The sequence below is a fragment of the Echeneis naucrates genome, chromosome 11 (assembly GCF_900963305.1).
Source record: "Echeneis naucrates chromosome 11, fEcheNa1.1, whole genome shotgun sequence".
Lineage (NCBI taxonomy): Eukaryota > Metazoa > Chordata > Actinopteri > Carangiformes > Echeneidae > Echeneis > Echeneis naucrates.
In genome coordinates this window covers 15505100-15532518 of record NC_042521.1, presented here as the reverse complement: position 1 = coordinate 15532518, position 27419 = coordinate 15505100, and the positions used below count along the sequence as shown (strand labels likewise).

Genomic DNA, 27419 nt, shown 5'->3' with positions numbered 1-27419 from the left:
AATCATAACTACATTAAACAGCAATTAATTACTGAATAAACAAGAGCTCCCATGATAATCTTTCAGCACAGCCATGTGTATTCTGTCAGTAAAGGTGTTTCTCCCCTGTCCATAGCCTTTTTTCTTTCTTACTACAGCTCTGATGTCTGGGCAGCACGGCAGCAGAACGGTTAGCGCTGTTGCCCCACAATAAGAAGATCGTTGGTTCTGTTCCCGGCCTGGTGCCTTTCTGTTGAGTTTGCATGTTGTCTCTGTGCCTGCGTTTCCTCCGGGTACTCCGGTTTCCTCCCACCATCCAAAGACATCATGTTTGGGTTAACTGGTGACTCTAAAATGTCTGTAGGTCTGAGTGTGAGTGTGAGTGGTTGTTGGTCTCTGTCTGTCTCTGTGTGTTGGCCCTGTGATGGACTGGTGACCTGTCCAGGGTGACCCCGCCCTCACCCAGAGTGAGCTGGGATTGGCTCCAGCATTCCCCATGACCCGGAAACAGACAAGTGGTTGAAGATGAATGGATGAATGTGATCTCTCCTGTCTACACTGCGCCATCCTCCATTTTCACACTCTCATCTCTCTGCTTCCCTTTCCTCAGCCATTTCACCTGCAACGATCTTGGACTTTTGGGAAAGTATGTTAGTTAAAGTCAGCTATAACATTTTTGCAGTTGAGAAAAAGCATAGGTCACAGAATATTTAAATGTTTGATTTTTCTCAATATATACATCTTTTTTTATTGCCACTGTGTTGCAAGAACTGCTAAAACTGTTGACATTATATTATATATTTCATTCTGCAAGAGAACATGATCACCATCCAATTACCTGTGCAGACATAAAACGCAATACACAACATCAACCCATTTGTGCATGATATGAAATTCATGCTGTGCATGGCAATTGTAATTCCACTCCTTTCATCCTCCACTAATATTTTACTATGCATTTTATTTGTCCATCCTTGCTGTGAATCTTTCTCCTCATTTTCATTTACATGCTTGATATGTTGGCAATAACAACATTTATAAATGATTCCTTCTAATCACGGACGTAACTTTAAACCTCTGATGTGCGCCAGCCCCCTCCTTGTGTTCACAATCATTATGTTAAAGTGGGTGTTAGTGTGCTTTAAAAAGGTAGTGCATCCATTGTGTTGCTCTGATCTCTAGCTACACCAGACACACAAGTAGAGGAGAATGTGAGGGTGCACAAATAAGCCACGTCAACAAAATACACATTTGGTTAAATGACTAAGAGCTAATTAGACATGATCATCAAATGCTGCTGAGGTTAATTAAGAAGCTGACCATCCTTGCAAAACGTAGGCATCACATTCCTGCTCTAAAATGAGTCAGACGAGATTGTCTGAGGAGACGGCTGCTGTTCCAAGCGCTCATCTGCTCCCTATAGGTGCATGTCATTTTTGATTTTCCTGTTGGGGTAGTACTAGTTATGCAGGCCAGCTGTCCTTTCAGTCAGCAGCCAGACATAGTCCAGAGAGACCACCAAGCATGAGTCATCTCCAACCTTTGGAGTTAATAAAAAAAAAAAAACCTTCCCACAGCTCTCTCAAGTTCTGTGAGGTGTGATAAAGTACAGCTGATGTCTGGCTCAGATGTGTGTGTGTGTGTGTGATCCTCTGAGCATGTGTTTGTGTGTATGTGTCAGAGCTGGTACTCCCATCACAGATAAGACGGAGTGCGTCACAGTTTGTGAGGTTTGCCTCTGACGGATGTGCATGCGCCTCCATATGAAAAATAGGTTAAAAACAGTTAGCTGACAATCAGCCTGATCTTTGGGCATTTCAGAGTTCTGCAAAATAACTATCAGGTGTGTGGAGCACTTAGAAGACTGTAACCTTCCTCAAGTTGACACACGCATTCAACATAAATATCACATTTCCATCAAATTTTTTATTAATGAATGAATGAGAACATTGAAAGATGGCTCCTATTCATCGCTACAAAACATCAGGTGGATTCCATTACAAATATATAGCCATTTTAAATGGGCCGTTTCCCACTACGACAAAAAAAAATGTCCACACAATCATTGTTTAAAAAAAAATCCTCTCAAGAGCATCTGAATCAAACCAGCAATGACATGACTTTAAAGCCCTGTTGGCTAATCATAAGGCCTCATCACTGGTTTTGGTAGGCTAACGACAATATAGCAAGGCAAAGGTTCAACGGTGAAGATGAAGCTCATCACAGGTCACCTCTCTATCACAGGACAGCCAGATGCATACAAGAACTCACACAGGAACGTCAAAGTCCCCAGTAAACCTGATGTGCAAGTCTTTGGGCTGTTGGAGGACGCCGGAGAAGACAGACACAGGTAGAAAGTCACAAACAACAAAAGCCCCAAGCCTGGGCTTCAACCCCAAAACTCTCTCTGTCTGAGGCAAAAATGCTAACCGTCGACACGTGCTGTGAATTATACTGTATTTTCCCTCTTTTCTCTTTGTCTCTTATGAAAAGACATTCAAATTTCACAGTCCATAAAGCGGAACATTGAGATCGGCCTAGACCGTCTGAACATCTTCAGACATCTTCGGGTGTCATGCAGCTAACTCAGTATTCAGTGGCATAAAATAGAGCTGTGCTGCAGATTAAATAGTATGGCTGCGTTTCCAAATGAGCACGAGGGCCAGGCCCCTGCAGCTTTTCTTAAAATTGTGTAAGACGAATACTTACTGGGCCGATGTGTGTCACATGATGCAGCTGGATGCTGCAGTACCGACTGCGGCCACTGCGAGGGCGAAGGTTTCCACAACAATGCGCTGAGCTCCTGGTTGTAGAAGGAAACATTTAACCTGATAATGGATTTGGATAGAACTTGAATTCGTGTTTTTTCTTCATTTATGCTGTGTTGCAATAAGCAAGGGCATAGTGGGTTATTTTTGTGTATAGTGGGGATTGCAGCTGGAGTAAACGCTCTTGTTTGTGACCCCTGTGAGGTCCTCATCGCCAATCACTGTCAACAGACATGTGGCGCAGTGAGCTAGATTATTATACACGGGGCTGGGTGCACCATCGTTCTCTGCTGTGGCACACACACATCTATCTGTCTCAGTGTGTGTGTGTGTGTGTGTGTGAGACAGGATGAGGAAAAATAGGAGGAGGGCTGTGCGCAACGTCGGTGCCAATAGGCGCAGCGCTATCTAATTAAACCCCTACCACGTAATCCAGGCGACACCATCCCCCCCCATTTAAATCCACTCCACCGGCTCACACCGCTTTAACACGCTGTCCTCCGCTGCCGTCCCGTCCCGGCCCCTGGAGGAGAGAGGAGAGGAGTCTCCGGCAGCAGCCGCTCCGCACCGCAGCACATCCCGCGCTATACTAACATGGTGTGCGGGGCTCGGCTGCTGTAGCCACCAAGCGCCGCTCAGTCAGCCGGTCGGTGTGAGTCTGTGTGTGAGTGTGTGAGTGTGCACTGAGGAGCAGGCGGAGAGGCGACCGGCCGGACGGAGAAGCTCGAGCGGTCCAGCACCACCAGCCTCCCGGAGTGAAGGTGGGGGCAGGCAGGGGAGAAGCGTTGTAGAGCGAGCCCGGCGTTCCTGCGCGCCAGCCCGCGGTGAACCGGAGCAGGGACACCCCAGGAACAACAAGCCACCCCCCCCCTCCCCCCCTTCGACCTCATCCCCCAGCTGCACCGAGGCTGGATCTGCTTTATCGGGTAAGGGAAGGCGGGCTGACAGCCGCCACACACACACACACACACACACACACACACACCGCAGATGTTGATCCGACACAGATCCATCGGCTTCATGTTTTCTCTCGTTTTCCCTGGGCGTTCCTGCGGCTTTGTTCACCCGCAGAAATGGCGCGGATTCCGGCTGTGCGTTGACAATAACCCGCCGAGTAGCCTTCAGCACAGCCGGGAGTGTGTGATCTGAAAGCCCCCAACGCACACACAAACACACACAAACACACACACAGACACACACTTCCTGCACTGAGTTTCTTTGCACCGAGACAGATACTTTGCGTTTCCCTCTCCGGATCACAGTCATTGTGTTTCAGCTAATGGGCGTTCAAAAACTCGCAGAAATATGAAAAAAGAAAAAAGAAAAAGAATGAATGTGTTTTTAGCCAATGGTGTGACAGCGGCACAGGCCTGTCCTTTTTTTTTTTTTTTTTTTTATGAATGATCTCAAAGCGGGACAATCGGAATGAGAGGAAGGTGGTACAGTAGCTGGACCGTGCAGGTGTCCTGCTGAGTCTCAGCGAAAATAGGAAGAGGAAAGCAGTTATTATTTCTTCTCTGGTAATTACCCAGGCTGTGTGTGCGCTGAAGTACACTGAGCCTAGTGGACCTTTTACACGCTGACAGGCTGTGGGATTGTGCATGTTAACTTTAAGCAGTGAGTTTATGTTCTTTTACTCCCAGAAGTGTAATGATCCAACGCCTTCATAGACTCTATGAATTATGTATTATACATAACATATGATTGAACATTTCATCCGTACAGATTGTGTGCTGTGTGTGTGACTGAGTGTTGGCTGACAGTGAGTGATGGGACTACATAAATAAAATCAGAGACGGGCCAGTTGGCTATCTGCCTGTACAACGTGCCATCTTTGATGAGCTGTCGCTGAGCTGTGTACGACCTCCGCTCTCCTTTTCTTTGACACAGCAAGCCAAAGCACAACAGATTCAGGCCCTGTGCTACCGTCAACTGATGCATTTGGCCCGCCGTTTTTTTTTTTTTTTTTTTTTTTTCCTAAACGACACCCAAACTTGGATATACTCCTTTCGTGTAACTGGTTTCTGTCAGGCTTGGCATTCGCGCACCAAGAAGTGTGGACTTGTGTAAAATGTGGCCCAGTATTGTGGCTGTTGTGGGGTCTGACCTTACGCCAGTCGGGAGTGTAGTGCACAGTGGCCGCAGGAACGGAGACACATTTAGCTTAGGTCGCTCGGGTTCCACTGTCCCCCTGCTGATGTTTTGGTGGGAAGAGGCAGTGTTTAGCCTGCATGCGCTGGTCTAGTTGTTACATAAGAAGATAAATGTTTTTTCTGGTGCACTACTCCCTCAGTCACTCTGGCTCAGAAACAGACTCGGTCGCACACACTCACAGGCCCACTCATAACTTGTATACACATTAGCAGAGGTTTTAACCCTGAAGCATTAATCATCCTTCAAATTATAGATATAGTAGCCAAGGTCTGTGCCATTGTGGCAGGTGGTAAGAGAGAGGGAAGTGGTTTCATTATCATCACTTACTCTCTGTTTCATGCCCTTCTCCACTGTGTGCAGTGTACTGTTTCTGTTTTTTTCACCATAGGCTCCTACAGGAACAATGCAGCGTTGCTCTTATAGACGACCTTGCCATTGTATGATGGTGGAAATTCTTGACAAGATGCCCCAACTGCACGACTGCGCGCAATACATAAGTGCACAACCTCAAAGTCACTTTGAATTAGGTTTGTTCATTTTTTTTTTTTTTTTTTTTAAATACTATCATGTGAACATAGGCCTGCAGTGGATCATGGGATACAAACACAGGCACAACACAACGGAGGCCCCCCTCCCCCATTTTCTTCCAGGAAAACAAGTGAAATCTTTCACATGAAACCATGAAGCCTCCAGGCTTGTCTTAGCAAATCAGCTTAGTAAATGGTAATTTTGTTTGCTTTGAGCAAAATGTAGCATTACATCTTAAAAGTGACATTTCTGACTGAAGGTTGTTACAAAAACCTGAAGTCGAATTTCAGGACTACTGAGGCCATAGTTTCTCAAAGTTTTATTACCTCGACATTTTAAGGGGGGACAGTCAGCTCAAAATTTAGCCCACAGAGGCAGAGAAACCATGACTGCGACATAATTGCATCTTTCACCTGACCCACCCTGACTGCATGAAATACAAAATCATGTATTAGATGCAGTCAGGGATGTTTGTGAAAAAAAAAATTGTCTCAAGCTTTTGCCAAAATAACCCCAGAGAGTTCATCACTCGAAAATCTCCTTAAACGAGCGCAGAGGGCATTACACAACTGCTTTCACTTATTCCTCATGATGAGTAAACTGAAGTTAACTTGTTAAATCTGAGGAGTGTTTCCTGGTCAGCCTACTCTCCGTGTGGCTGTGTTTTCATACGTAGGGGAGCGAGATGAGCATGATGTGGCTTGCGTGGATTGACACAAGGTCTGCGTTTCCCATGCGGGCTGTCAGTCCTATAATCTGCCCTGATCCTACCGGGGAGGGGCATCTCCTGCCCGTCGGACATGCAGTCTGATGATGCCCATGATAAGGTTGACGGAGAAGCAGCTCTGCGGGGGTTGAACATGCTGGAAGCCAAACCAAAGATTTTGAACCACGAGGTGATGCTCGATTGAGAATAGCATATGAGTGAACCCTGAGATAGTGATCATTTGCTTTTAAATGAGTCTGAACAAATCAGAAGTTTATGCAACGTGACAGTAAGGTGGTGTAGTTACTCTGTGTCTCCGGTGAATCCAATCAAGTGCAGTGGACTAAAACGAGGGGGGGAAATGGATGAAAGAAATCATGAAAAAGCAAGCCATAAAACAACTCCAGAGTGGTGGTTTAAAAAAAAAAAAAAAAAAAAAAAAATGAGTTCACTGTTCACCTCCTGTCCTCTCCTCTTCTCTCTTCTCCTCTCCGTTCCTCTCCTCTAGCCATTAGGACGCTGAAAGGGCAGCCAATTACTCCCAGAGCTCGGCATGTGGTTTGACTAATGAAGTCAGGGGGAAGAAAAGAGTGTATGTGTGTACGCAGCTCTCAACTGATAAGGCGTGGTGGAAAACACACATTCACCACATACTTTACCGGTACCTGTTGAGATCAAATCTCAGAAGCATTGCTCTTTTTGCCATCTTTCCCTTCCCTCCCAGGGCCTAACATTCCTCCTCTCACCTTCTCACAATATTTATTCCTGCACCTCTCCCACTTGGTCATCCAATCCTTTCTTGCCCATGGTTGAAATGCCTTTAATCTTCTTTCATTATGATTTATTTATTTTTTTTTTTTTTTAGCTGTTCTTGCATCGCTCGGCCCATTTTAAATGGCTCCCAGAGTAGTAAGAGCTCTTTAATTGGTCCCTTCACTCTAAGATTCTATACAGTAGGCATAAAAAATATTTTTTTTATTTCATGCTAATCCCCTCACTCTCCACTCCTCAAGAGTTTCACTCTCAGTTCTCAACCCTTGCTTGCCCCTTGAGCATTGAAATAACCACCAGCTGTGTCTCCGCCTCTGCTGGAAAAATATAAACAGAGTGGTGGATATTGTGCTTGTAATTCTATTTGTTGAGATGTATATATTTTGGCGAGTTGAGTTGTATTGCCACAGTGAAAAGGGTGAGGTAAAATGGTCAGGGTGAAAAATTATAACTTGCTTCATACTGTGACAGCATCAATTAAAGTCAGCACTCACCCTTTCCCTCTTCCCCCCCAGCTGCCTCTCTGGGCAATAGCAGAGGGCCAATCAGAAATAGAAAAATCGATCTGGCGCCGGCTGGCTCAGATGCATTTACAAGCAGCTGTAATGACTGCAGACTCATTTCTCTGCTGCTGGTGCAATCATGTAGCAACCTATTATTATTATAGAGCTGTGAGCTAGGGCTGGGTGATATGGCTTAAAAATGAAATCTCTTTTCACACCCAACTCGTTTTATGATTTGAATATATTCTTTATCCTTCTAAAAACAAATTAAAATGACAAAGAAATGATTCAAAATAAGTTTTGGTTTTATTTTCATTTATCTATTCTTTTTATTTTCCCTACTGGCAAAAAAAAAAAAAGTACCTTTTTGGAGTTGCCGTAGATAGCATGCTAAGATGGCGGAACCAACTGCATATTCATTGCGCTTGTGCGAATCACATCGGATAACAACAAACTCAGCTTGATCTGAACTACGGGAGCCCAAGGTGAGCGTTGCAGTGGAAGGTAAAGAGAAAACTGATTTTCATTCAAAAGACATCTAACCTACAAATTCAAATTAATCGATTAAATCAATTTGAATCAATGGTTACAGTAGTTACTGACTAATTGGATTGGCATTCTCTGCTGTTTATGCATCAGTGCTAAAGCTGCTGTTTACTGGAATCTCAGTTGGTCATCAAGGGTGTTCCGTGTCTGACTGACAGAGCTGGGCAGGCGCACAGAGAGTAAGAGTTATTAGACTGTGGACATGACTTTTGTTTCTAGCAGCATAAAATAATCAATTTAAAATTCTTCCGTAAAAGGGCTTGTAGTTTTCTGGAAATCAAACAAGTTTGTTTACATTTAGTCTTTAATGCATTTCCTTTCTCATAAAGCATGATATTTTTAATATTCTTAACTGATGATGATTGTGTCCATGTTCACTGCCTAATAGTCCACCTCTTACATCCACCTCTTTGTTTTTGGATTTTGTTTTTTTTTTCACAGCTTAGCAACACAAATGTGGATCAACTTATATTAATTGATTGATAAAACAGGCTCTGGAAGCTAATCCAGGCTTTTTGGTTAATTTAAAAATTCTTGATCAGACATTGAACCCCACCCGCCACAGGTGCTTACATCCGGTTGACCAGGAGTATGAACACGGTTAATGAGGAAACTGAGCGAGTCAGCCTCATGTTTGAGCCCAAGTCTGGCCCTGACTGATGACACATCATAACAGTTAGAATAACAGGCACCAGGTTTGTGTCATATGGATGGCTGAATCCATTTTATAAGACTCTTTGGTTCACAGCAGTTCAATTATGCAGCTTACGTTCATTCATATTATGGCTTTATATTAGATAAGAAACATGATTTTCGACAGGGCCGGTCTTGAAGACAGACGATAAAGGAAGTGCCAGCTCCGACCAAACGCTGCTCAAATAAACTGTTTACATAACTCTCAAAAGAAATGATGCTTGGTGACAATATGTGCTCTCAACTGGAGCTGATCAGTTTAACTCATGGGAACATCTTTCCACTGCATGCCACAATTAACTCGACTCTTGTCTGTGGAGCAGTTTATTCTCTGACAGGGCAGTTTTATATAATTGGACTGCCCAACATAGCTAAAACGATGGCTCCATTTAAGACTCTCCGGGTCCCTGTTCCCTCAAAGGTCAGGACTGTCAAATCAATTTGCAAGTTGGCCCGTGTTGTGAGGATACACCAAAGTTGAAATGAATCACTGCCAGTCCGACAAAATACATTTGGTATAGTTTTTGGTATTATCGCACAAGAATTCATTCTATTTACTCACTAATATTTATTTAATCGTTGTTCCATAGTTACCAGGACCAGCTGTAACAGACTCTTAAAGCTGCATAAGAATGCCCTGTGATGAGAAGTAAGGAAGTCAGCTGAATCCATCTGGGATGTTCTCATTTGTTCATTTTCTTTGTGTTGCTGTGATCTTGGCTGACCTGTCAGCAGTGGCCTGATTTTGCTCAGTAGGCAGAGAATTCACACTGTTTTTGTCAGAATAATACTGTTTACCCTGATTAAACACAGTATAGTTTCATAAACCCTCCAGATGTGGCAGAACCTGGACTGGAATTATGTTTAAGTCTGAGTTTTGAACAGGATCACATGAACCCTGCACTCAGGTCAACAACCCAATCTCATTTTCCTCCATGTTTCTCACCGCCTGGGAGGAGCAGGTTGGTTGTCAGCAGTAAAAAGCTTCTGTCATGTGCATATGGTAGATCCTTAGCAGAGTACTGTTAGCAGATCAAAATAGAGTAGATGGTAGCTCAAGTGCAAACACTGACGGAGTCCTATGCTGTCACCGTTCAGTGCTGTGCTGCTGCGACTACATGGAGGGGAGAGGAGCTGGTAAATGGACAAAAATTAAAGGGGAAATAAATGAAAGAGTCAGGTACAAGCGTCGAACTTGTTGAGCTTTCCTAAATACCAGTATCCTAATTCATGGGTTTCTACCTGTGTGGGAATTACACAGAAAGGTGTAATTTGTGATACAAGCAACTGTTAATCATGTATGTCTACAAGATCTACGGTAACAACTGTAAACACAGCTATCCTTCTGTTTGACTTCATCAGAGGATATCTTAACTGTTATTATGACCCTGTAGACAGCGTTGTCTCACTCATGTTATATCCTCCATATTCATTTGGCTCTGAGCTAGCCGATAATACACAACATGTTGTTTTATATTTGGCTTAATGTTTTTCAGTAGCATTCCACAGAATACGTAGATCACAGTATAGATCAATAATGACAAACTGATAATGGCTGATATCGATATGAACTGAAAAAGCCCAACATAATTTGTAAAAAGGCAGAGATGTTACATGTGGTCGAGTACAGACTTTAGACAAAATCCCCACAATTTCAACAAACAAGAATTAACGTATAAAACTTTGTAACCAAATTAGGGCACAATCTAGTAATCCTAATTAATGGTAAAATGTGTAATGAATGACATCTAATTAACGGCATTTTCAATTGTGGCGCCTGTGCTGCCTCACATCAAGGCAACTGTGGTGACTTTACACTTTAGAATCTGTTTAGAACAGCTTTTTCACATTGTTCTTTCTTCACACCCTTCACATAATTTTTCTCCCATCGATGAGTCCAAAAATTTTTTTTTTTTTGGCATTTAGCAATCCTCCATTTAGCATGGCAGGCTAGTTTTCTGTGCTTTTACACTAACAAAGAGAACAACAACATGAACAGGGCGTATATGCAACGCAGACTTTTTCACCAATATTCCATTTTTGTCAGATGGTCAAAAGCTAGTTTGCTGCAGCGTGGAGATAAGACAAACAGGATTTACGTGGTTAATGATTACAAAAATATTGTTGTAAAATGCTTCTGTATGTCCTTTTGTATGATGCATTTTCAGTCAGAAATGAATTGCAACACATATGATACACAATGAACATCTATATATATATTCATCAATAACTCCCATCAGACATTCAGTGGTGATGAACTCTTTGCCTTAACTGGTTGAACCTTCTTTGGCAGCAGTAGGCCCGGTGGTAACCGCTGTCTTTGGGTCATTCCTAAGCATTTCCATGGGGTTAAAGTCAGGCTCTGACTGAGCAGATTTAGGCTTTGTTTTTGTTTTGTTTTTATCCATTCTGTAATGGATTTACTCTGACGGTTAGGGCATTGACCTGCTGCATCACCCGGCTTCTATTGAGCTTCAGCTGGTGGCCAGACACCCCGTGGGTTTATCCCATAGGATCCTTTATCCCCTTCTCTGATGGCAAGCTGTCCAGACCTGAGGCTGCAAAGCAGATCCCTTCACAGTAACTCAGAGTTCGGATAATGTTTTCATGCTGCTATACGGTGCCATTTGTTGTGCTGCATGTTCTCTCCAAACACTTCAAATTAAGTTACATCAGTCCACAAACCACTTTCCCAGTGGTGTTGTTTTGGAGACTGTGCATCGTTGATTCCTAAAAAGGGATTTTCATCAGTCTGGCTTCTTCTTACCTCAATGAATATTCTGTATTGCGTTTTTTTTTTTTTTTTTTTGATTAGTCCTTGAACTAAATAATTTTTCCAGCTCCAGACTGATGATATCTGAGCTCTAATCTGCACCTTCATATTGGTTTCATCTATTTGACTTCACGATCAATATCCATTATTGCAATATTGATGAAGGCCATATTTATGTATAATACAGCTAAGGGTTAATTACTTTTTCTTCTGCTGCTGTTTATGATTCAACCTGAGTGAAATGTTGTAATAGTCACTCACTCAGTGATGTTCTGGAGGTCTTGTTTAAGCATATTGCACTGTGAACTGGTAAATTATGAAGTGCTAAAATAAGAAAATACAACAAAAATTTTCCTCACCAAGGTAAAGAATCACACATCCACCACTAGTAACCCAAAGCCCTGTGGTAGAAATGAGAAATGAGAGGGAGGCTGCTCAGTAGCAGCAGACTGATGTGTGAACTTCACAGCTGAGCCTGCAGGAGACAAGGAGGGAGGAGGAAGAGCAGGAGAGTCTTTGAGCCAGAGGAAGAGTTGTCTTAACGTGTGATCTTTCCATCTGAGCCCAGAGCGAGTGCCACACGCCAGCACTGCATAAATCACTGCATTGCATTGTGGGGGTATCTCCATCATACAACTCGCGGGCCTCTGCCACTGCAACACGATCACCTGCGAAAGGGAAATTCTCACTGACTTTTCTCTTTCTCTTTACCTGTGCAGGAAGTGTGCAAAATTAGACAGATGTAACATGGCAAGGTGGTTGTGCGGCGTGGCTTCCTTTTCCAGTCACTTCTCGGAACACCTCAATGAAGCATGACATTCCCACGCTCATACACCGCATGTCCCTGCCTCATTCAGTACCTTTTCCAATATGTTCTTGACACTGACTTAACATTATGCCAGCTCCACTCTTTAAATACCGTCACAGTGTCTGACATTTCCCGACCCTAACCCTTCAAAAAGCCTCCTTTCAAGCTGAAACCTGCTGCAGATGCCGAGATGTGTCATCAGCTGCATTAGATCAAATCTTCCCAGGTCAGAGAGAAGTTGCACAAAATAAGCAAGGCTGGCTGAGAGTTAGATTATGGTTCTGCCAAAGCGAAGTGGAGACTAAATCCCCTTTTATGTAAGTATTTTAGAGCGCAACGTCCATTGCCTTATACTAATGTGATGACTTTTAAGCAAGAGCACCCAGGCCTGTTATTCCAACACACACAGATTTCACTTCTGCTGCAGGGATATAAATCAGCGCCCCAGTCATTGTAATCACCAAGTGCAACACACCAAAAGGATTTGTGGATCTTCTCAGGCCAATTTTGTGTTACGTAAAAACTATGATTTAATGTACAGGGTGCAAAAGAACGGCGTCCAATTGGCTGAGAAATAATATTTGTAACTATTATGCTATGGGAAAATGTACCACAATGGCAAACACACACCAACAGTCCACCTACACATACATGGATTGTAAACACAACCCTGGCCAAAGTTGTGGTTATTTTGATAGACTCATTCAAAACACTTTGAGTCACTTTGAAGGAAGCGTGAGGGTCACTTGTTGGATGCGAGATGAAGTGGAGGATAGGACCATAGACTGTGCTGGTATTTTTCAATCGCCTGCAGTATAGATGTGCTGGGTGGAAAAGGGAGTTGAGCAAATCAGGGAGTGTCTGAAAATGAAACGGAAAGACAGAGGGAGGAAGACAAAATGGAAGAGGCAGAAAGGTTGTAACCTTGTCATCTGTGTGTGCTAGCAAGCAGCTGGAAAAGACTGATGCCACCGCCTCCCCTCGTCTGCTTCGTCACACCATCAGCGCTTTGTCTTTTGTTCTTACTCACCATCCTCTCTGTAGCATTTCTACCTCATCACAAACGCTGGTCTGCTTCTTAAAAGAAAGAAAAAGAACAAGCCTGATATTTGTCCTGCGTCACTTCATTAAGTTCGTGTGACTCACAAAAGGTTTTGTCAAATACTGCAAAATCCACTTCTGGTGACTGTCTCTGGGATAAATCGTTTAGTCTGAATGAAATGTCTAAATACTTTTAGTGTTAGCTAAAATATACGTAGTTTCAGGTGAGTTATTCAAAGAGTTTTGTTGTTTTTTTTTTGGTTTGTTTGTCTTTTTACAAATGTACAAAGCAAGTATGTGAAGCCTAGCACTGTCACACATCCAAAGCAATCGACTACAAACAGGAAGTGGCTGTAGCAAGAATCGTACACTCTATCATGGCTCTGAAAAGAACAGAACCACCTATTAAATGCAGAAGGACAGTTTGACTGCCTTAGAGTCACATCGGTTGCTGTAGAATTAAAAATGTTTTGCTTTGGTGGTTTCTTGAATGAAATGCCCCAGAAGTATCTAAGCAGCAGACATGATGCGGACTAGACATATGCTTTCTTAGCTCCTTTAACCTAGAAAACTCTGGGCTTTACTTTAGAAAAAGGAGGAGAAAATGTCATTCCACAATTCCTCGCCTCTGCAACATTTTAAAGCAGCGCACCATCTTATTTAGTTTCGCTAAATAAGATGGATTTAGTTTCGCTATAAGCAAGACAGGGAAGGGTTATTTCTGAAAGTGACAAATTCTTTCAATTAGTGCTAAAACACTGGAAGAATTGGTTTTAGGAATTAGTTTTTCTTACTAATATGTTCTGTTTGATGCCAGAAACTGAAGTTATTTACTGATTAAATCTGATTTTAAACATTTCGGAAAATATAATTGTCCATTTTCACATTTCTGAATTATTATTTTGATATTGCCAGATCAATTTTTTCCCCCCACATATCTCTCTTGCACTCTCTTAAAAATAAAAAATACATTTTGGAAGTAGTGTTATTAGTAGCAAGTAAGGACTCCTTTGTTTGATGTGACCCATTTAGATTTAGCATTGTAAATCTGCACTAAAACTTAAGTGAAGCTTGACCTCACAATCAGCTTTGTGCTTCTTTGAAGTCTAAACCTTTGTTCTTGATCATAATAAAACAATGGCAAATGATCATTTTAAAAACAAAAAATTGTACTCACTTAGGATAAATAAATGTGAAGTGCCATAGCTCATCAAACTGTTAATGGCCATGTAGCTGTCTGTCATTTTTTTATTTTTTTATTTTTTTTACAACTAATTTCCCATCAGAGAAGAATCCTTGACCTGAATGAGTGAATAATTGCCTCCAGCAACAAAGGAAGGAAGTTCATGCTGGGAGAATAATTACCATCCTCATCTTAGGAAGTGTGTGTCCCTTCCACAGTGTGTGTTTTTGCGACTGTGTGCAGATGGGTGCATGTGGCTCCGGCGCAGCATGCTGCTCTGGGACATGAGCTAAAATACACGTTGGTGCCTCGAAAGCCCTTCACCCTGGAGGCCTCTTGGTGGAGGATGTTGCCTTTTTCAGGGCCCTTTGAGAGCTTAAAATCCAATACAGTAACCCTTTAAGCGCTCAGCGCATATGGGTCAATTCACTTCCCAGGCAACGTGATACTGTTGGCAGGTTGAAAGAAGAGAGGTTTGATTCAGTGTCCTGTTTAACCTTCCCTTATAAAAGCATGTACACTGGAATAACAGCTGTCCAAACTGGCCTTCAGAGAATACGTTTTCTGATGATTAACTTGCTGAATGATAGCATTTGCATTGTTGCTGAAAGCTGGAACCCTTCGTGGTAATGTGCGGGGTATTAAAGACTGCCTGCCCTCAGCCTCCGTTATGCCTTTGATATCTTGTCCAAGGAGCCAGGCAGTGAAACCAGGACATTGTGACTGCTCTCATGTGTCCCAGCACACTATGCATCTGAACCTACTTTTGGGTTAGTTTAGTAACAAGGAGAAAGGCCAGGGGGCTATGTTCTAGCGGTCCCGATGCCAGTTTACATTGGCAGGAGCAGGACAGAAAGATCTAGTGCAGTGACGCCAGGGGAGCTCAGGCAGCACCAAGCCAGGCCCAGGGCGTTTAGCAAAGATCAAGGGCTGTTGAAAATGACAAAATGACACTGGAGATGGTCTGAGGAGATGGAGGAGGGAGGGAGGAAAAGAAAAAGGAGCGGATAGTAAGAGGATAGGGGAGACGGCTGTTGTGTGTCAGCAGATCGATTGCACCTAAAGATGGAACTATATATGGATTCTCCTCAGCAGCAGGAATAGCTGCAGTGTTGACCCCTGAGCATACAGATTTGTTTAGTAATCAGTTTTCTCAGACAGAATGTCAATTATAACTTCAACAATTTTATGTGTGTCCGGGAAGAGGCTGAATACACTTTTTTTTTTTTTTTTTTTTTTTTCCTTCACACTAGCAATTGTCCCCAGTTGCACTTTATTGTAAAAACAGAAACTACAGTTGGAATGAAAGCCAAATTTCATTGGTTCAGTGTGTGTGTGTGTGTGTGTGTGTGTGTGTGTATAATTTATTCATGATTAAGTGAGGAAAAAACACCCGAAAACATTCTATCCACAGACTGTCTGTAAAAGCAGATGCAGACTGGGTCTGGAACGTGAACCTAATGGAGAAGAGTTTTAAACCTGCAGTCTATGTAATGGCCATCTGGGGGCGACTCCTCTAGTTGTAAAAATAAATCTGATTTGAATTGAAGTTTACGTGAGAACGGCACCACCTCTCACTTAATTTACTGGCTCAGTGAATGCTTTCCTAATGTGTTCATGGTCTCATTCTGTAATTTTAAGTGTTTTTTTTTTTTGTTTTTTTTTCAGTTCAACATGATGTTCATATTTTAGAGGAAAATAGACCATAAGGCAGGGGATGGATTAGGGCATGACTACTGTGATTGACAGATTGTACTACACATGACAACCTACCTGACGATCAGGTCAGATCCAGCCGTCACTCCTCCTCAGCTTCTCCTTCTCCAAATATAGTTTCTTCTGGTTTCAAGAAACTGAAATGGCCGACGGAAATTTAATATACTTGAGGTAGTTCAGTGTTTCACATTCAGCTTTTTGATCATATTCTCAGATATTGTTTATCAAGGTGTTCACACCCAAGAACTAATCTATAGTCATAAAAACTGTGTTGTGTGGTTTAATCACATTTGATAGACACTGATCTGGCAACAACATTCAACCGGCCTTGGGACTGAAAAGTATTGAAAGACATGAGCGAATTCAAACAAGTTTTATTTATCAAACTGACACTGATCATCAGCAGCGGAAGCAGCATAGGAAGTTTTGTTACAAACAGTAAATCTATCACAAAATGCAACAAAAAAAAAAACAAGACAATGAACGACACCATGAATCTGAGAGAGATTCTTAATTTGGTTGATTTATGCACAGTATGAGCATGGACCCCATATCAATGCTGAGAGCTGCTCCAATAATCTTCCTATAATCCAGCCTTCATCCACAGGATTACCATGATACCTGCACTCTACGGCTGTTAGCATGAAGCTAGCTTCATATCAGGGTTCAGATTATGATTTGGATTGAATTCAGTAGGAATGTGGTGTAAGCTTAATTTTTTTTTTCTTTTTCTTTTTCTTCAAAAAAACAACACAATGGTTTATTACTTCAGCCAGTGGTAAAGGAAACAACGACGGAATATTTTAGTCATGTTTGGTCTTGTTTGGGGCCGAGCAGCTAAAATGCAAAGACAAATGACAATTTGTTGGATTATCTCAAAACACAGAGCAGTACATGTGTCTTCAATGGTCATCTAAAAATATCCATGTACTCTAGAAGATCTCACACACTCTGGGACAAGCTCAGCAGCTGAGGTCAAGCTGTCAGGGGGAGCGAACTTGTGTCTGTACCCTCCCCGTGGGAGTCAGGCTACTGCTGATACCATAGGCTGCCCGTTTGAGCAGCTGAGTTTCCTGTCTTCAGTTTGCTCAGTGTGCACCAGACTCTATGGATGTTTTTTATATATTATTACACCCGGGCCTTGTGTGGAGACGGAGGAAGGTAGAGCGAGTGGGACAGTGATTATCCATCGCTGTTTCCTTTTGCTTTGTTGCATCTTTGTGCTGCTCTTATCTCTCCTTCTCTTCATCATATGGCGTGATCGCCTAATGTAGTAGCTCGACTCCCTTTGATGCACCAACTGTGCAGACACTCGACTCGTCTCCTCTAACCTTCCCTTTCCGCACCCTTCCCACACAAACACATGGCGCGCTACAGTTGGGAAGCTAGCTCAAGCGCCCTCGGCCCCCCCCCCGCCCCCCTCCTGCTGTGAATGCACTGACAGATGCACCGCTGACCTGGGCCGTATGTCTAGCGAGCGCCAGTCTTTCTCAGAGCAGCAGCACCAAAGGAAATGCTTAATTTCCTGCTGCAACCAAAACAATGCGGTGGTCTTTATGAATGCACACCATGCTGTGCTAGTGTCCTGCTGCATTCACTGTATTTTTCTGAGTGTTCATCTTTAAAGCATATTGCTTTTGAATTCGACTCATACTGGAGTTCAGTGTGCATTTGTTATTGTCAAATGCAAATGTCCAATTTAATTGAACACTGCAGAAATGCCTCGCATACGTATGAATGCAGCAGATAAAAGATTGAACTCTTTAATGAATGTGCTGGCTACACAGCAAATTTTTTTTTTTTGTTACCAACTGTGAGGAAGATCTTCACAGTGTAAATATTTCATAAGGATGTGCTTCAAGGAGCCTTTACACAAGTCCCTCGTCTTGAAAAATATTATTTAAATATGACATCAATGAATATCCTCGCTCCCCTCTGGCATGACTGGTTTGTATTTCTCCCTTGCCATATGTGTGCATCATTCATTCTTGCATGCTGCCCTATTTGCACATGTGTATGTTGTGTATGTAAAGATCAAACAGCCCAAGCAGATAGTTTTTTTTTTTTTTTTTTTTTTTTTTCTCTTTTTGTGAAGGACATCATTTCCAAAGAAGAAAGCTGTGTGCTTTGCCTGATTGGGGAGCAGTGGCATGCTACTGACGTGATCCGAATCTTTTAGCTGTATCTGTATTCAGGTGCTGCACAGACGGAGACACGGGTCCGTGATTAACAGGAACATGAATGATGTGTCCAGTGCCAAGAAAGCTATTAACACAAACTATCTTATTCCCCACAGACACATGTAAGGATGGATTTATGTGTGTGACTTCAGGGTGCTGGATGGATCTGGATCTGTATGGTGCTGTATGGTGCTGCTTGGGTAATGGATACGTGGCAACACTCGCGCTGCGTGGAAGCGTTCGGTCATATTCTGAAGATTGTTGCTTCTGTGTGACCCAGATGGAAATAGCTTTGCCCTCCCTATTATGAATGAGGTCAGGCTCCTCCCAGATGGAGGTCAGAGGTCAGAGTTCACCCTAACCCTGCTGCTGATGTTCTGCGGGGCCTGAAGGAAAGGTTTCAGAGGCTCCAGCGGGAGATTTGTTTGGTATGATGCTGGTGCTTTATCGCATGCTACAGGATGTCATTCTGTTCAGAAATTTTCGGTTTTGTTGTTGCAATTCCAACCAGCAGGTGGCACAAAATGGCTCCCCGGTTCCAGAGTTTTTCTAACCATCTTTTGACAACTGGTGGAATAAATTCATGCAGCAATTAAGAGGCCAGTTCTCTCTGACATTTTATGCCCGTTATTAAGTGTGTATGATGTAATAATAAAATTGTTGCTGCAATAACGCTGAATGATTGATTAGAATAAAATAAATTGATGACTATATTCACTTTATCATTTCAATAGTTTATATATATTTCAATGGTTTGTAGTCCAAACATTGAATTGATTACTTACATAAGCAATGGAGTGAGTAATGATGAAAATAATAAATAATTGCACCTCATGAGACTAACTTGTTGAACATGTTTGATCCATGTGCAGTAAAAGATAATCCAATATTCAGTGTTTTTGAAAATGGAGAGTCCTTATTCAAGAGAACAGGACAGTGCAAATCCTTTTATCAATTTTATTGTAATAATCTCTTTTTTTTTTTTTTTTTTTTCCATTGGTAGTTATCTCACCACACTCAAAAAAGACTATTTGGGCCCCATGCTTTCCTGTCTGTCTGTCTGTCTGTCCTTCATCCTGCTTCTGAAGTCAATAACACATAAGCCTTTTAAGCCCTCTGCATTTATGTGACCTTAAATGTTACTTCATCACATCCTTCTCTTTCCCTTTCACATTAGGCCTATAAAAGAAAATGGAAACTTTCTACATCATGCTGTGCTGTCACTATAAAGTGTGTGTGTGTGTGTGCATGCATGCAGGTGTGAATATGGGAGTACCTGTGTGCTCCCTGTTTGACAGAGAGTTATTATCAGAATTTGGACATGCTCTGAAAACACTCTGAGTGCAGCAGGGGAGACAGAGCTCCACACTGAGGACCAGTCCTCATTCTTATTTTTAACCACTCCATTAACGTCTTTTTTCTTTCTGACTCCTTGTGTCTTCATCAATCCCTCCAAACTTTTACCTGCTCTACAACTCATCCTTGCTGTTAATTCTGTCCACATGACCTTTGATTGATCAGCAGCCTCTTTGTAGGCTAAAAGTGGGACTAAGGGCAGAAAGTGGGGAAGTTGGTGTAAGGAAAAGCACTCTTTAGAAGGAACATGGCTACACATAGCATTTAGTTAGTTGGATGTCCATGCAGTTACAGTACTGTGGAATTTGTAATTGCTGACGTTAAACTAACAGCTAATGTTTGTACTTTCATTCTTACAAACATTATTTTTCAAAAATAATTTTGTCTTTGCCATTATTCTTCTAAAGCACCGAAGAAGAACTGTCCTGCAGCTTTTCACTGGAGAGTCCCACTAGAAACAGGCAATGTGTACAATACGAAATGCTGGAATGTTGTTGTGCAGCATTGGTGTTGCCAATTTCCTCACAGGTAATAATGGAAATCATTTGAAGCAACTAGCTTTTGATCATAGTGTAGCAGCTTTTAACACGTGGAAGTTTAACAGCCACATATTTTTCCTGACGTCGGGGGGAGGCCAAAGCAGCCATGTAGAATCTGACTCCAGACCATTCTGTGCTTGCTGGTGCTCTCCACTTCTGGATGTATTGAGGAGTTGTACTGTCAGAAAAAGTAGGAATGGGCAAAGAAAAACTGTTTTTGTTGTTTTTTTCTTTTTCATATGGGGACAGTCAGATCTGAAAGGCCATAGTCCGTCCACTCATAGGTGGAGCAGACCTCTGGGGTCAGTGATGACTGTAGCTCTTGGGAAAGCTGGGTTCAAGGATGCAGCAAGTAGTCAATTGATCTTTCAGTTGAACAATATTTGGTCAGTCATCAGTTAATTTGAAACTGGCTTTGATTTAACATAAATGCAAATTTTCCATTTTTGCTTTGCATCATGCTCTTTGGAAGTAGAGCTAATGTCCGCTGTTTCCGCTGCTGATTCAGGGCAACACAACCTTGCAATGAACCAGTCAGGAAAGTGCCACCAGAGGGTTCCTATGTTTTTTGCCAGTCAAAGGGGCAACATGGTGTGCTGGTGATCTTCGTTTTGGTTAAACATCGAAAGAGTCAGGAACTTGCGATGAAAATTTTTCACTCCTCGCTCCATCCATGATTTATGGATGACACCATAACAGCGGAGGAAATTACTGGCAACAAACAACAGAGGACCAAGTACAAGCTCACGTTGAAAGCATGCCCACGTGTAGCCAGGTATATCATGTGACTGTTTTGTTTTGGTCTTTTTACACCCCACAATATTCCGCTCACTGCCTCCGTGACATGAGTACTGAATGTCGTAATCATCACTCCATTAGAGAGGAAGAAAAATGATCTGCAAATTTTCAAATGAACACGAGCTCAGATAGAGGGCTTTCATTTCTCCCCAGCGTGTGATGGAAAGAAGCGTTAGGTCATCAGGATGGGAGTTCCAGGAGAATAAAAGGCAAATTGCAGGGTGTAAAAATGGCAAGGGAGATAAAAACATGAAGAGTAGCAGGGCTAAAAAGGAAAGAGAAGAAAAATGGATGAGCAGTGTAAGTCGTCTGGCTTCTCAGATTGCTGTGAAATAAGAATATGCAACGGGGGGCTGAAAGCACTTGAATGAAGGGGAGAAAAAAAATCAATGATGCCTGCTGTTTTTGTTTTGTTTTTTTTTAGCTGCCATTTTATTCACATGGCACCATCTCTGTGTGCTTGATTCTAGTGCCGCATATCATTTTTACCCCATCCACCCTCTTCCTCCACCATCCATCTTCACTCCATCCCTCCTCCTCCCTAATGACCAAGCTGTTGGCAGGCGATATGAAGGCAGTATTTTCTCATCTTATAAGCACATTAAACACTGGAGAGGAAAAAAAAAGCCTGTTAAACTAGACGTCAGACCCGCCTAATGCCCTCTCTCACTCTCCCTGCTTCCCTCACTCCATCTCAATCTTTCCTCCAATGCTTTCTGTGTCCCCTCAGTTGGACTGATGCGCTTTAACAGGCCCTTTATTAAAAACCTGATATTGGTCCGCCAGTGTCTTCTGCCTCTGCAATGGTGCCAGCACCTCCCGAACTGCAGCAAGTCAATACACTTTTAATATCCCTCATTTCACGTGGCTGCCTGGACGAATCATTCCAGCCCGGTGTGAGAGGGTTTTTACGCAAAAGTCTGTAAAATCTGCAGCGAACCCTGCTTCAATCCTCCTCCAGGAGAAAAGAAGGCAACTCACTGAGTTAAATTACTTTTATGATCCACTGATGTGCTGTAAGGTGCTTCCGAGTGGTTTCTTGGCAATAAACTGGCCTCATAAAAAAAAAAAAAAAAAATCCAATTCTATTGTTGGCACAGACTTGCATCTACTGGCAGCTTAAATGACAAATTCAACACCAGGCTCTAAGGGTTTTATCTTAAAATTTGCACCACGTAGATTCTTAGCTCTCACTATTTAATGTTACACTCAATCCTAAACAATATTTTACTGCATAATAAATCCTCACAGAAAATCAAAGTTTAACAATTAAAGCTTTCACCACAGAGATCTAGATATTTTTTTTTGTATTGATTGTATTTCGTAGTTACTAGTTTTTTGTTTTTTTTTTTGTGTATTTCAGTCTTCAAGCCGTTTTATAGTTTGAACTTATGTCAATTGAAATCCCTATATTCATCGTGATTTTTCCAGTGCTCTGTAAATCACTTTGTAGTTTTTATTTTCAAAAGTCCATAAGTTACTTTTGATTATTTCTAAAGAAATAACATAAGATAATAAGATAACATTTAAGTTACCATAAGAAAAAAAAAAAAAAATCAACTCATCTGGTCGGCCTGTGAAAAGCTGACACGTACCATCACAGCCTGTTAATTTAATGCACAGAGATGGAACTGACAACACCCCCCAATCGAGCTGAATAACAAACAGAATTACTATTAGCAGTTTTTAAATTGTGATTCCATTACCTAACACTACTTTTCCTTGGATCAAGGACAATGAGCCACAACTTTGGAACAGGAGCTGTGTCTGATTTGTCAAAAAGAGCTGTGTTTTATTAATCTTGACTAAAATGTGATGATCATACACAAGCGGTCGTCTTTGGAAAAGACTTTCAACCGCCAAATCACATCATTTTCTGCTGGAAGCACCGCTCGTCCTTGGATCTAATTTTCTCTTACCTTTGCCCTCTGTGGTGTTGCATCATTGTGTGTCTCTCTCCTCTCTCTGTTTTTCTACCCTCCCTTCCCCCCTTACTGCCATTCTGTGCAAGGATCACCAGCCCAGGGGTTGGTGACCTTCTTAGTACCACTGGAACAGATGTTCATGGTACAGAGTCTGTGAATGCCTTGTGGTTGGTCGTCCGCCTCTGTGTGTGCGTTTTGTGTTTGTGTGTGTGTGTGTGTGCGCGCGCACATTGACTTATGATGGGTCTGGACAACGACTAACAAGCACTGTGCACTTAGACTGTGGAGATGGATTAGTGTTTTATGGCTCAGGATGGACAGATGAACGATAAAGGGATAGTATGAACGATTTGGGTTTTGGGGGCCGTGGGGGATTAAAACTATAGCTGGTGAGAGCAGTAGCATTTTTATGATGCTACGATTCAGGGATCAATAGGGAGGCATCCAGGGGAGATTTCATTGGTCAAAGCCAGGTCAAGGAAAGAATAAAAACAGGGAGGGAGAGATTACACCTTCACTTTCTGTGAGTTGGTTTCCTGGGGCTGTGTTGAACCCGTAGAAATGATCACCTCCTCTGGCAGATGGGGCTAATCCTCATTGAACAGCTATTTTCATTATATGTTCGGGTCAATTTTTTGATAACGCTCTCTTCTTACACTAATTGGGTTGCCATTTAATGCTGTTTGTAGAGAATAACTTGCGGTAGCAGTGGCTGCTAGCTGTTAGCTTTGGAAATTTGGCTAAATTAGGTGCACAGACACATTGCTGTCTTGACATGCACCTTTATAAAAAAAAAAAAAAAAAAAAAAGCAGCTGCTGACTTTCTGGGTTATTTGCTATATACTGAAAATGGATGGCATTTGTCCAGTTGGCATGTAGCTCAAACTGTGTTTTTTTTTTTTTTTTTTTTTTTTTTAGTTTTTTTTTTTCTCCACAGTACTTGGTGTATTTGTTACATAATAGAAGTGCAGTTACTATTTTACCTGCAAAGGCTTGCATCCCTCTTATTTTATTTAATTTATTTAATGTAGCTCTGAAGGATGGAGCTGTCTGACAAGCTAAAGCACTGACAACAAAGTTCACTTCAACTGTTTTTTTTTTTTTTTCTTTTTTTCTCAGTAGACATTAATATACACAGTGTACTAATGCATAGTTTCAAGAAAGGCTAATTGGTCTGATTCATTTAAAATCAGCTCTTATGATCACTCAGCATAGATTCAGCATAAATGTCTGTTGTCTCATGTACACACTTTTCCTTTTATGCACTTACTTCGTTCACTTTTGCCTCAAGCCAATTAATGCGAAGGACTACTCAGTTCTCTCTCTCTGAGTGCCATCAGGAAGCATTAGTTGCTGCATTTTAAGCATCTTTGTCTTTCCAATTGAATGTCATCTTCTTCTCCATGTTCTTCATGCACACCCACAACCCCACCAACCCACACAATGACACACATAAAGTGGCGCAGCCTGTTTGTTTTGCAGCTGTGCTCTCCACCTGACGATCGGGCAGTGTTGGCAGCTATTATTAATTTCTGCAGGTATTGAAAAGTGGGTGCATGTTGGGTGTGTTTTTCAAAAGCTCATCTGAAGTGCAGTGCTGCACTCAACCTGCTGTAACACAGAAATTACCTACTGATTTTATTATAATAATAATAATAATAATGAATGTTATTTATAGAGCACAGCGTTACAAAGTGCTTTACAAGGCAGCAAACAGTTTGGAGTACAAAATAAAAAGCTACACCACTGAAGAAACAGAACAATAAAACATGAAATGGGTAAAAAGATTTAATTCAAATAAAATCAGGAAAGGATAAAAGTATGTTTATAACAAGGGATTTAAAAACATTACTGACTCAGCTCTACCTCTGGAACAGCCAGCAGACCTTTGTCTAAGAATCTCAAGGTATGCACTGGCACATAGGGTATTAAAAGGTCAGAAATGTAGCAAGCGGCAAGACCATGAAGACATTTAAAAGTAATCAATAAAAATTAAAATCTGTCCTAAAACATATTGGGAGCAAGTGTAAAGATGCTAAAACAGGTGTGATATGATCCTGCCTCTTTGTCCTGGTTAAAAGTCAATTTATAGACTTTAGCTCAGGCAAGTAAAAAGACTGTTGCAATAATCTGGGCAGGACGAGATGAAAGCATGTAAATTGGTCTGTGCGATTCCAAGTTAAAACCTTAACTCTCTAATTTTGGCAATATTTCTAGGATGATAAAAACATGATTGCACATACTTTGGGGTGTGCTGCTAATAATTTAAAGTGGAATCAAACCACGCACTGACAGACTTGCAACAGACAGCACCAACAGATGGCAGGATTTGTTCCCTCATGTGCTGGGACCCAATGACAATGACCTCTGTCTTATCAGAGTTCAACTGTAAGACTGTTCGCCATCCATTTCTTCAGGTCCATAAGGCAGTTGGCAAGGGAACTAAGAGATCCAGGGTCGCTGGGTTTCACAGGCAGGTGTAGCTGTGCGTCATTGGCATAAAAATGAAAAACACCATACGTTTCGGTGATCCATCCAAGAGGGGGCGAGTATAATGAGAATAAAATTGTTCCAACAACTGACCCCTGAAGCACTCCATACTTGACATGGGAAAATGAATAGACATAGTTGTATTGTGACTGAGACACAGAATCTCCTATTTGACAAATAGGAATCAAACCAATTCAAGACTCAGATAATCCCACCCAAAGTCTCAGTCTGTCCAGCAGGATGCCCTGATCGATAGTGTCGAATGCTGCACATTGTATATGTAATCTCACCACTGCAGGCACTACGCAGTTACTAGTGTCGGCTTTTGTCCTTGGATGGCGTATTTGGCTTAACGCTGACCCATTAAGATGGGTGGTTTAGTGGTATTTGACTTGTTAAAAAAAAAAAAACAAGATTTGTTGTGAACGCTGAAAACAGCTCCTCACTATATTAGAGGAAATTATGGGAAATATCCCCATTTACCACAGTAAACAATTAATCATTGTCTGAAGGAAATTGAAATGAGGTGTATGCTGTTTGTTTATTAGAAGAGAAACAGAAGCACATAAAATGAGATTTTCTTGTGTTTGGGGGAAGGAAGAAACATTGAACAGTTGGAAATGCAAATTATACTGAGGTACAGTCTGGACACAAGCTCTTTATTCCAGGCGGGAGAGGGCCGTTGTATTGTTTCCTAATCCTCAGTGAGTGCACCATTCACAAGTCCCCAAGCGGAGAAGAGGAGATCATAATTGATGGCTACACTTCTCCCTTCAGTAACCTGGGAATAGGCTGGAAGCATTACTGTCAGTGTACAAGCATTTGCTCTAATGACTTCAGGATGAGGAGCTTAATGATATTAGCAGAGGAAAGAGACCGCTGGGTGTATGGATTTTGCCTGTGTGTATGTGAAGCTCTCACCAGGCCGTAATAAACACCCGCGGCACTCGCACCGCCCACCTCCACGCACCACACATACTCTCTGACTTCCAGTTAATATAAACACAAACAGTCCTATGCTTGTTCTCACTCCACCCCCCCTAGCTCAAACTGTAACCCTAACCCCCCCCCACCAGACACACACAGACAGATATTCACATGAAGTTGGTGGCGTAATTGCCTAGCATGAGTGTGGAAAGATTGGAGGTCAGGAAGGTCAGACAAGTCTCATCAGGAGGTGCACGAAGCGTGGTGGTACTGTATTTTTAATCACCATTCACACACACACACACACACACAAAACACACATTATCTGGTACAATAGTGAAGCAAAAGTTTGCTCTTCTTTCTGCACAAAGCTGGTGCAGTACATATGAACAAGTCCTATAAGGATCCACATATACAGTGCAGGACAAAAGTTTGGACACACTTTCCTATTTATTTGAATGAGAAGGTGTGGCCTATACTGTATGTTTGATAGGTGTCAGCAATAGAGACAAATTTTGGAACAAATGAAATTCCTACTTCATGCACATTTCTATCGATAAAAATAAAAAAAAATCTATGAAACCACACATATTTTTACTAAAAGAGAAAATTTGATTATTTCATTAATTTATTTTTTAATTATAGCCTTCTATTAGATACAACCTTCAAACCATAAGATCGTTACCCTGATTTTCAAATTTACCAGGAAATAAAGGCTATCTTCAAGTTTAAATTGATGAGAGTTTTATGATGCTCTGCTAATTTTGTGGGACTTGAGCTCTTAAATTTGCCCTTTGATGGAACTTTGCATTGAAAGTAACAAATACCACTCCCATACCACTCTAGGGAGAAATTTGTTCCCATTGAACAGGCTCTTTCTTTGTAGGTCTGTTTCCAGTCTTTATGCTAAGGTAGGTGAACAGGGTGGGCATATTTCCCCAAACGGCCTTTAAAAATATTGTCATATATTCTAATCTGATAATTATCCTCTAAAAATCCCATTAAAAATGCATAAATGGCATCATTAGTAATGCG

General features: G+C 41.8%; 1 protein-coding gene across 1 annotated transcript in view; it reads left to right on the top strand.

Moving 5' to 3' along the window:
* The first annotated feature begins 3226 nt into the window (after window positions 1-3226).
* Window positions 3227-27419, top strand: part of LOC115051523 (hippocalcin-like protein 1) — a 31938-nt gene continuing 7745 nt past the window's right edge. Inside the window, exon 1 of the mRNA XM_029514959.1 lies at window positions 3227-3673. The gene's annotated coding sequence lies outside the window, so the exon portion shown is untranslated. The remainder of the gene's footprint in view (window positions 3674-27419) is intronic.